Source organism: Podarcis liolepis (genome assembly GCF_965112155.1).
Source record: "Podarcis liolepis genome assembly, chromosome: 6".
Lineage (NCBI taxonomy): Eukaryota > Metazoa > Chordata > Lepidosauria > Squamata > Lacertidae > Podarcis > Podarcis liolepis.
In genome coordinates this window covers 16,409,304-16,420,077 of record NC_139559.1, presented here as the reverse complement: position 1 = coordinate 16,420,077, position 10,774 = coordinate 16,409,304, and positions in this window count along the sequence as shown.

Below are 10,774 nucleotides of genomic sequence, written 5' to 3'. Positions count from 1 at the left end.
AGTGACAATGCACTGGTTGCTGGTTTAGTCATACACTAGCAAAAAGAAAAAAGAAAAGATGAGGAAGATCTTGAAACTAGAAATTATATTGAGCATGGTCTTTGAAGGGCCTTCTCCAAGAAGGAGTTAAAATAAACTTGAGTAGAATTTAAAAATGAAAGAGTTAAAATGCTGGAAGAGAAATTGTTGCTAGGCATGAGTATTTGGAGGAACCTGGTAGCAAATTCACCTAGCATTGGATCATAGACGAACAAATTAGCTGCTGACAGGAGACACTGTCAGAAGTCAAGTGCCATCGCCTGTAAATCGAGGAAAGATTTGCTCTGCTAAACCTCTCAGGTACAGCGTGTGTTAGACATCCAAGCCTTTGAGTTGAGAATCAAACATAGCGCTAAATAAATGTACAGGTCAGCCTCCGAATACTAGAACTGCAGTGTCAAATGTTGGATACCATTATCTCTGAGAAGCATTTCAAGGTTAAACAAATTATGGGAGGCTGAGTTACTGCTGGTCTCTGGTGAAGACTCCGTTTTCTAAAGAAAGTTGGCTTGCCTTTGAACCACACAATTCTTTGCATCCCTTTGTGACCACATTAAATGTTTCAAACAGCCTTCAAGCGAACAAGAGCAGTTCCCACTCAATGTTCCCACTCAAACATTGTTGTGTGAATATAGCAAAGGAAGTGGGCGGGGCATGCTCTTTTCCCTGCACCATTGTGGGTTCCTCCCTGCTCAGTCAGTAGCTCCTTCTGTGCCACTTTGTTGCTGTTCTTTAAATGAGTTTCAGCTTCTTTGCTTTCTGAATTTCCAACCAATATTGGATATAGGATTATGTGGCCTGCCTGATTAGGCAACAGTGTTATCATTTAACCAAACAGATTTTTGGTTATGTGACCACACCACAAAGTCAGTTCAGAGAGAAGGTCAGAAACATTGCCCTTTCTCTGAATGGGTGGCAAGCAGAGACCTCTGCTAGTTAAAAATAAATAAATCACAGCTGTTCATGACCATCACCACCCCTATAAAGATGTCTAAGTGGGTATCCTTGAGAATTTTTAGTGGGGTACATGTGAAAAGCTTAGGAAAAGCACCCACTCATTTTGCTCTGTATTTTCTTACATGAGCATGACTTGAATGAAGGAAATAAACATAAGCCAGGTATAATAATAATAATAATAATAATAATAATAATAATAATAACAACAACAACGGGTGGTGCTGTGGGTTAAACCACAGAGCCTAGGACTTGCTGATCAGAAGGTCAGCGGTTCGAATCCCTGCGACAGGGTGAGCTCCCGTTGCTCGGTCCCTGCTCCTGCCAACCTAGCAGTTCAAAAGCACGTCAAAGTGTAAGTAGATAAATACCGGTAGGTATCGCTCCGGTGGGAAGTTAAACGGCAATTCCGTGCGCTGCTCTGGTTTGCCAGAAGCAGCTTAGTCATGCTGGGCACATGAGCTATACGCCGGCTCCCTCGGCCAATAAAGCGAGATGAGCGCCGCAACCCCAGAGTCGGTCACGACTGGACCTAATGGTCAGGGGCCCCTTTACCTTTACCTTCTTACATGAGCATGACTTGAATGAAGGCAATAAACATAAGCCAGGTATAATAATAATAATAATAATAATAATAATAATAATAATAATAAATTTATACCCCACCCATCTGGCAGGGTTTCCCTAGCCACTCTGGATGGCTTACATCATATATAAAACATAGTAAAATATCAAACATTAAAAACTTCCCGATACAGGGCTGCCTTCATATGTCTTCCAAAAGTTATGTCATTCTTTATGTCCTTGACATCTGAAGGGAGGGCGTTCCACAGGGAGGGTGCCACTACTGAGAAGGCCTTCTGTCTGGTTCTCTGTAGCTTTGTGTCTCGCAGTGAGGAAACCAGCAGAAGACCTTGTGAACTACCACTCCCATTTAAGAAAAACCAGACAGTGTCAGCATGCTTTGAATACTGAGGTAGTGAGAAAGCAGCTAAGACACAACTCTCTCAACTTCACTGAAGAATTCAAACAGTGCTTTTCTTCTAGAAAAATGGTGTTGGTATTTGAGTACTCTCAGAAAAAAAAGCACTGGATTCAAGGTATATTCCAAAAGTCATAGCTTTTGGAAGTTAAACTACTTTGTCCATGCCTGGAATGGAGAACTGCATTCCACCGTTCACTGTGGAGTTATAGTAATAATAATTCAATAATAATAATTTATTACTTCCCTAGCCACTCTGGGCGGCAAAGTAGAATGGAATACATCAATTCCAGCATCCACCAAATTTTCTGAGTGGAATCAAGCATTTCAACTCATCCCCACTCTGAAATGTTCCCTAGGTATGTATCTAACTATATTTGACTTTTCTTACAGTGAATGCAGCCTCAAATGATGTTCTACAGGATTAGTGAAACATATGTTTTCCCCCCAATCCTATGACATGCCATATTTTCAAATGTCATGCTTCCATGAAGAACTTAAATGTCACATATCACACTGTGAAAAATTCAAGCAGAGTCAGCAATATTTTATCTTAAGGCTGGTGTGAAAAACTGCAAACTAACTTTGGGAAACCATTTTTTGAAGTAAGTGTTGCTGGCTAAACTGCTTTCTGATTTGGGAGAACAGCATGCTCAGTTCTTACAAATTGAACAGCCCCACATATTGCTAGGTTTGTACCATTTTAGGAATCTGGGAGATAATGCCTCTTAAACTAAATGAGGATTGGGGAATCTGTCAACCTCCAGATGTTGTTAGGCTCCAGCTCCAGCCAGTCCCAACCACCACAGCCAATGGTCAGCAATTATGGAAACTGTAATGCACTAACATCTGGAAGGCCACAGGTTATCTACATCTGGTCTAAGTACAGGTAACTGCATTTGTATATCCTTCTCCTGTTTATTCTCAACAGCTCAGCACCTTGGTGAGGAGGGCTAGGCTTCTTTAACGTTTGGCTCTCCATTGTGGTAGCAATTCAGATGTTTCTCTCCATCTTTGCTATTTGTATTGGGGGAAAGCTCCTGTCAGATGCTGTGTGGTGGTTGCTCATGAGTAACCAGGCAGGACTCCGACCTGTCTTTTACAGGTTTTATTGTGCAAACTATTTACAGTGCAGATGCACAAAGTTCATGTCTGTCTTAGTCACTTGCAGAATCCGGGAGTGGCCCCTTCTGGCTTCTCCCCCAACATAAGAACTTCGGTACCCCAAGGCTCCGCCTCCCCTCCTTGCATTTGAACCCTCTGGGCAAGGTAGGCGACGGACGTGGCATGCATCCCTCCTGGCCAGCCTGGCTAGGTGAGGCGCCGGGGCTCTCAGCAGCATCCTCGAGCCCTTCCCTCACTTGGCTGGCCCCGTCCCTCTCTTCTCCACTGGAGGTGTGGCTTTTCCCACCGCTGGAAGAGGAACTGCTCCTCAGGAGTTTCGGAAGCTCCCTGTATCCCAACAGCCCCCCTGCCTCCCTCCCCTGTTCCGATGGCAGTCCCCTGACAGCTCCCATTGGAGTTAATGGGAAATCCCCCCCCAAGAAAAGAAACTCCATGCAAAAATCAGTTGCTAGGGCCTAATGTGAATCAGGACTAGTTTCAGCAAGTGCAAAAGCATTTTTAAAAAAAACACCCTGCCCTCAACACAAAAGTCCCAGTCTGAATGACTCGGCCTTTGCCTGGAATTTATATTTGGAAATAAACTTTAATTTGTGAGAAAGGCGGCTCATCTTGTTGGCTTTCAGGCTGTAGGATCCTTGCAGCAGGAGCCTGAGTTCTTCCTTATTTTAGACTGGCTTGGTTCTTAATTCCTTGTGAAGAACTGTCACTGAAACACAACAGCTTGAATGCCGAATGCTAGCTTTTCAACAATACTCACATGAGTAAAAAAAAAAGGGGGTGATCTTTTGCTAGACATATTCTCATTATTACCAGTCACACACAAAAAATGCATTTTCAGTTTTAAAAAGACACTCTTTATTGACTTATCTTGATATCATGCACTTTTCCTTTGTTCTGTGAAAGATAATGAACAAGAAATCCAGATGAGAGAAATTAAGTACAATAGGACATGATCACAAGAAAAAATGTAAAAATACAAAAATTGATTGCACTATTTTCATGTTGATTCCCTCCCCCCCCCCCGTATAATTCTTTTTGTTCATCCTTATTTGGAATATATAAGTAATTAAGTCTTGCAAGTGGATTGTTAAGCAAGAATGCTCATCAATTACGTTTTTAATTTATTGTTGTGTGATGGAGCTTCTAAATCATGTTCCTTCATGCTCCTGCAACTAGGCTATGCTGCACTACGTGTGCTCTGTGTGTGGCTGCATTTTAACAGTGACTGTCTACCAACTCCAGCTGGATAGACAAGATGTATCAGGAAAACAGGAAGACAGAGCTGCTGGAAGTGTATGTTTGGGCCATAGCTTTGTGCTCTGCAAGCACAAGCTTTCGCATCTATTCTCTACTATTTCTATTTGAAGAGATTTTGGGTAGCAGAGCCGAGTAAGGCCATAGTTTGAGACCTCATAGTGACACTGGCAGCCACAGTACGCAGTATATCAGCTTCATACCTGCAGTGTGTGCTACTTCATGGCTTGTTTCAGTGTTTGGATCAAGGATGGACAACCTGAAATCCCTCCAGTTGTCATTGAATTGCAACTCCCATTATCCCTTACCATTGGCCAGGGTGGTTGGAGCTGATGGAGTCCAACAACATCTGGTGGACACACACGTTCCCCATCCCTGTGTTAGAGTGATGGCCTAGGACCAGAACTACCCAGGTTGAAATCCCAGCTTAACCACTGCTCAGCCTAAACTGAGGATAGTGATCTTGTGGTTCTCCAGATGTTTCTGGACTCCATCCCCCAGATCCAGTCAGCAGGGCAAATGGTCAATGATGGTCATTGACAGGACCAATGGTCAATGATGATGGGAATTGTAGTCCCTAACCCTAATCAAAACTGTCATAGGGTTGGGAGGGAAGAAGACAGAGCCGGCCCAGCTATTAGGCAGGTGAGACTGGTGCCTCAGGTGGCAGAAGCCCCCAGGGTACCCCACCGCCCCTGTCTCCTCTGCCAGTGGTAGAGAAGCAGTGGCATCACCGGTGCCAATTTTGGGTAAGATCACATCCATTTTGGGCAGAGCTCCTGAATTTTGAAGCCCACACAATTCTGAGACACACCCATTCCTCCTGTGGGTTCTTTAGCCTATGCACAGAGCTTGGAGAAAGGAACTGATCCACAGAACCAATCAATTTGTGACTTGGCTAATAAGCCAAATGAAGATTTCTCAAATCTTGATAGTGGGCTGCGGGAGGTAGGGGTGGACTAGAATATTGGTGCCATTGATTATTTTTACATGTGCATTTTTTTGAATCTACTGGGATCCACTGGGATAAATAATAAAACCTGGCAAAATAAATCTGGGGAAAGTGGTTTCTTGCTTGGAAAAGTATAAGAAGCAGCTATCACATACTTCTTTTTGTGAATTCTTAACCCATATTCATAGCTGTTGGACAGAGCTGGGGGAGAGAACATCAGCACAAGTAATCCGATCCATTTGCATTCATGTTAGTAATCTGTTTGCTTTTTCATTTTTCCAAGGTGCTTGCTGAATGACAGCATGCTCGCTGAACTGTGGGTAAACAAGGCAACAGGAACACCAGCAAATCAAATTATTAAGCTTCATTCACACCAGTATTTGCAAAGCCTTTGCCAAAACCTGTTATCACAATAGGCTTTTCAGCATCAGTAAATGCAAGAAGCGTCGCCTTTTTCAACCGTGGCTTCCATGGAGAGGTTCCATGTCTCACGCAGTTGCTTAAAATCACAAGACTTATGATAGCACACAAGTAGAAGCAGAAATGCTAGTACAGCTGTCCTAGTGCAAGGAAAGATCGGGAAAATGTGCAACAATATTGAAGAGTCCTACACATGTTCCAAATCCCACAAATTTACTAGGGACAGTCTCTATTTATTTAGTTTTTGGTTGCCATTCCTGTTACACAGGTATTCAGCCACACTGTCATTTTAAGCAAACCTTAAAATGTGCACTTAAAAGAATATGCCTCCACCTTCTGACACAGAAATATAACTTCTGGAAATGCTAGGGAGGAAGCCAAAGAATGGCAAACTGAACCAGGCATCCTTACCACATTGTCATGTTCCCCAAAGAGGAATTGTTTCAAAGTGGCAGCATGCAGTATATAGAGCAGGCAGGAAGTGTTCAGCAGATATTTCGAACCACAATTCCGATCAGTTTAAAGTTGCACCAAACCCAAACTCCATTCAGCAGTGGGGAAGCTGCTGATATTGGGTCTGAGTTGCCAGGTCATGTGACCAAGCTGAACAGGCTTAGGATCCAACCTAACCCCCCCCCCCCCTCTCATCCCACACCTACCATGTCCCAGAACACCTCCTTTGGGGGACTTACCTTAACTGAGCCCCAGGTGAGCTGGATCAACAATTTATGATAGCATATTTTTGGCTGAATCAGGGTTGGCAACTTCACACGGACTGAGCCAAGAATCGCACAGATGAGCCAGAGATCTGATGCTTGCTAAACTGCTCATACCAGCAGATCTTGACAAAATGTTGCCCCCTTAATCTCACCCCACATCCAATGCACAATTGGGAAGGGAGAAAGTTCTATTGAAATCAGTTGTGGTGCTTTCTTCTGAGTAAGCCTAAACAGGACTGGAGCAGACTTCTTTTTTAAAAAAAATAAAAATCAAAGTTGCTTTCACATCAGTTTTCACTTCTGAGCTGCAGAAATAATATTTTATTGATAGTAGGTTTCCCCTGCTGCATTGAATTCCAGCCCAGCTTCCCAGGCTCAATATATTTTTGAATAACTATTTTTAGTCTTTGGCGCTCTTAACAATGCACCGTCCAATAGGCAAAAAGAGAGGCCACTGCAAACATGGCAATGTGCACGCAGCAAGGCGTACAGCAGGTAGAAATATGTATCCTTTCATTGATGTTTTTTACATTGTCTGTGACAATGCCTGGATTCTGTAGCTGGAAAACCGCTTGACGAACTCATTATGTTCTCAAGTTTTGTGATGCAGGAGATAGCATGCTGGCCCTGGGTACGAGACAGGCAGTTTCCAATCCTTGCTGAATCACATAGGTCACTGGTTGGTATTGGATTGACTGCTGGAGACAACAGTGCAATCCTAACCATGGCTGCTCAGAATTTAAGTCCTGGTGAATTCAATGTGGTTTACTCGCAGGTAAGTGGAGCAAGGATTGCAGCTTCATCACATTCAGGGCTCTCTCCCTCGCCCCCAGCCAGAACTCAATGGATCTGGCACCTCTCTGGTAGGCACCATCGCCATTATAAGAGAACAAGGAAGGCATTAAAGGAGAGTTCTGGCACCTTTTTTTCTAGAAAAATAGCATTGATCTCTTCAAAGAATCAACCGAAGAGGTTCCATCTCTGCAGTCCACAAATTAAGCTCCAAAGTTTGAGCTTAAAGGTAAAGGTAAAGGGACCCCTGACCATTAGGTCCAGTCATAGCCGACTCTGGGGTTGTGGCGTTCATCTCACTTTATTGGCCGAGGGAGCTGGCGTACAGCTTCCGGGTCATGTGGCCAGCATGACTAAGCCACTTCTGGCGAACCAGAGCAGCACACGGAAATGCCGTTTACCTTCCCGCCAGAGCGGTACCTATTTATCTACTTGCACTTTGTTATACTATTGAACTGCTAGGTTGGCAGGAGCAGGGACTGAGCAACGGGAGCTCACCCCGTCGCGGGGATTTGAACCGCCGACCTTCTGATCAGCAAGCCCTAGGCTCTGTGGTTTAACCCACAGCGCCACCCACGTCCCTTAAAGTTTGAGCTTAGCTCTGGTCGATATTCCTTTCTGCCTCTACCATGCTTGTCAGGCCCAACATGGAACCATTCTCACCAAACACACAAATGCATATGTGATGTGGGAGGAGAATTCTTTAAGGCCTGAGACCACTATGTTTACCCCATCCAAAGGCTTACTGGATCTGGACATGAAACTGTTTCAAGAGCACAAGTATATTGAACTCTAAAGGGAGGCTGCTATTGCGGGTGCAACAGCTTTAAACAACTTTTATGACAATACAGTGGTACCTCAGGTTACAGATGCTTCAGGTTACAGACTCACTAACCCAGAAATAGTACCTTGGGTTAAGAACTTTCCTTCAGGATGAGAACAGAAATCGTGCGGCAGCGGCAGTGGGAGGCCCCATTAGCTAAAGTGGTACCTCAGGTTAAGAACAGTTTCAGGTTAAAAACAGACCTCCAGAACGAATTAAGTTCTTAGCCTGAGGTACACTACAAAAATGTTCTATTTGTGGGTATAGACATCTGCTTGGACACAGAGAAGAAGACGGTGAGCGAGGTGCCTTGATGTCCTTCTTAAGTTCTTCTTAGTAAGCAAAAAATATGGGCCCAAAGGTTAATTCAGGGCCCAACAAAAAATTATTACTTGATCGTTATGAAGTATGATGGTCATTTCTGTGATCTCCAGGGATTTATGGGATTCATCATCTCTTCCTTTGCCATTATTAGTAGTTTTCCTTTGGGATTGTAGTAACTTGAGCCTGTTAATGACAACAAATGAAAGAGACTTCTAAAAATTATTTATTGACTATCACTTGCTCTTCTGAACATAGAAATAGCAGAGTTAACTATAAAAGAAGCAATAAATAAACAAAAAAGAGAAACTATGGAAAGAAATTGGCTCCCAGTTTCTCAAATAAATATATGGAGCAGCTCAATTTTCTCCTAATTACACTAGAAAATAAGGATCTGTTTTAATAGGAAATAAATGAGATGGGTAACATATTTCTACTGACACACAGAGAGGCTCTGTGTTTTGCATAATTCTCATAAAGCAATACAGTAAAGCAATTGATTTAGTGTATTAAATAAATGATGAAAGTGCAATAAGATACTGATTGTGGTTTGTAAAATATTAATCTTCTGGAAACATCTCAGATTCAGAATAAAGAATTAGGCTGGTTGCACAAAACATCAAATTCCTTTTCTGTTTTAGCTGATTTTACATGCTCCCTAGCCACCATCCTTTGATCCTACCACACCCTTAAAACTGGCCCACATTTGGCATTAAAAACGCTCATAAAACAAACTACTTTCATTCACTGCTACCGGTGTGACTTTTGTAGAATATACATAAAAGTCAGAGATAACGTGCTCTTAAGAATACTAATAGCAAAAACCACCAAATCAAAGCAGGAGTCTCACCTATGGCTTGTCTTTGTTGATGCTGAAAGAAATGAGAAGATTAAAGCTGAAATTATCATTTTTGCTCTGCGTTTCAGCATGCTTTATAATTTTATTTTAACCTTTATACCAATCCTGTGAGATTGGTATAGTTGATTGAGATGGCGGTGATGGTTAGCAAAAAAAAAAAGTTAGCAGTGGGTGGATAACAAAAACAGCCATGGGCAGAACCAGGAGGGGACTTTATCCAATTCATTGAAATTGACCCCTTCCTGACTTAACCCTGTGCCTCAAAGACCAGCCCAACTAACTATATATTATTAAACTGTTGTAGGTTTTTAGGAATGGTAAGTCTGGATAATGTCCTGAGTCCCTTCCAGTTCTTGGGGTCCTGTACCCAGTGAGGGTTGGAATCTAATGGAGGAGGTTGCTGAACTGGTCAGACAAGTTTCTTTGTAAGATAATGACCTTAGTTGGCCACTTGTGTCCTGGAGTACAGGATCAGGTTTAAGGTGCTGGTTTTAACCTTTAAAGCCCTATACGGCCTAGGACCCTCGTACCTATGGGGCTGCCTCTCCTGGTATGTCCCACAGAGGACCTTACGGTCTTCAAATAAAAACATCTTGGAGATCCTGGGCCACAGGCTGGCCAGGGCTTTTTCGGCTGTGGCCCCAGTCTGGTGGACTAGGGCCCTGCGGGACTTGACATCTTTCCGCAGAGCCTGCAAGACAGAGCTGTTCCACCAGGCCTTTGGCCAAGGCACAGTCTGACCCCCTCCTTCTGTAATCCTCATAGAACTCTAGCCCAATGGTTGCCATTAATTTGACTCTAAATTGATTTTAAAATGAATTGATTTTAGAATGTATTTCAATTAATTGATAGTGATTTTATGTAAACTGTGTTATTTTACTGTTGTTAGCCGCTTTGAGCCCGGCTTCGGCTGGGGAGGGTGGGATATAAATAAAATTCTTATCATTATCATTATCATCAGCATCTCAAATGAATGAGCTAGGTTGCAAGAGCTATAACTAAGTGATGGTGCCCTCCAGGCTAATTTCACATAGCTGCTAGGTAGAAGAACAATAGCCAGAGTGGTGTGTGTTAGCTGAGCTGGAAAACAGACTGGAAGCTGTAGACACAGAGACATGCTTGCTCTGTGCTGGATCCAATGCTGTGACTAGAGGAGAAGGAAGATCTGTTGCAGGTGTCAACCCTGTGAGCCCCTCTATCCCATGTTCAGGTTGCACGCATGTGTAAATAAAGCCATATATCTTAAAGACATTGTAGCATCCACTGAACTTCATTCCAAGGAAACAGAATGCTGAATGAGTGCTGGATCCCATGGAATTTCTCACCACTTAGAGACTGGTATGTACTACATTTTTTGAATGATGCTCAGCCTTGGATACCTGATTGTTACAGTAAAAGTACAGAAGCTGTGGTTCCTCAGCCTCCTCCAACAGCACTGATGTACTGATGTCATGTTCACAGGGCATGTTTAAAGGGAGCATATGTAAAGGTTCAAAACTATATGAAGGGAACCCTTCTTTCTGAGGGCCCTTCC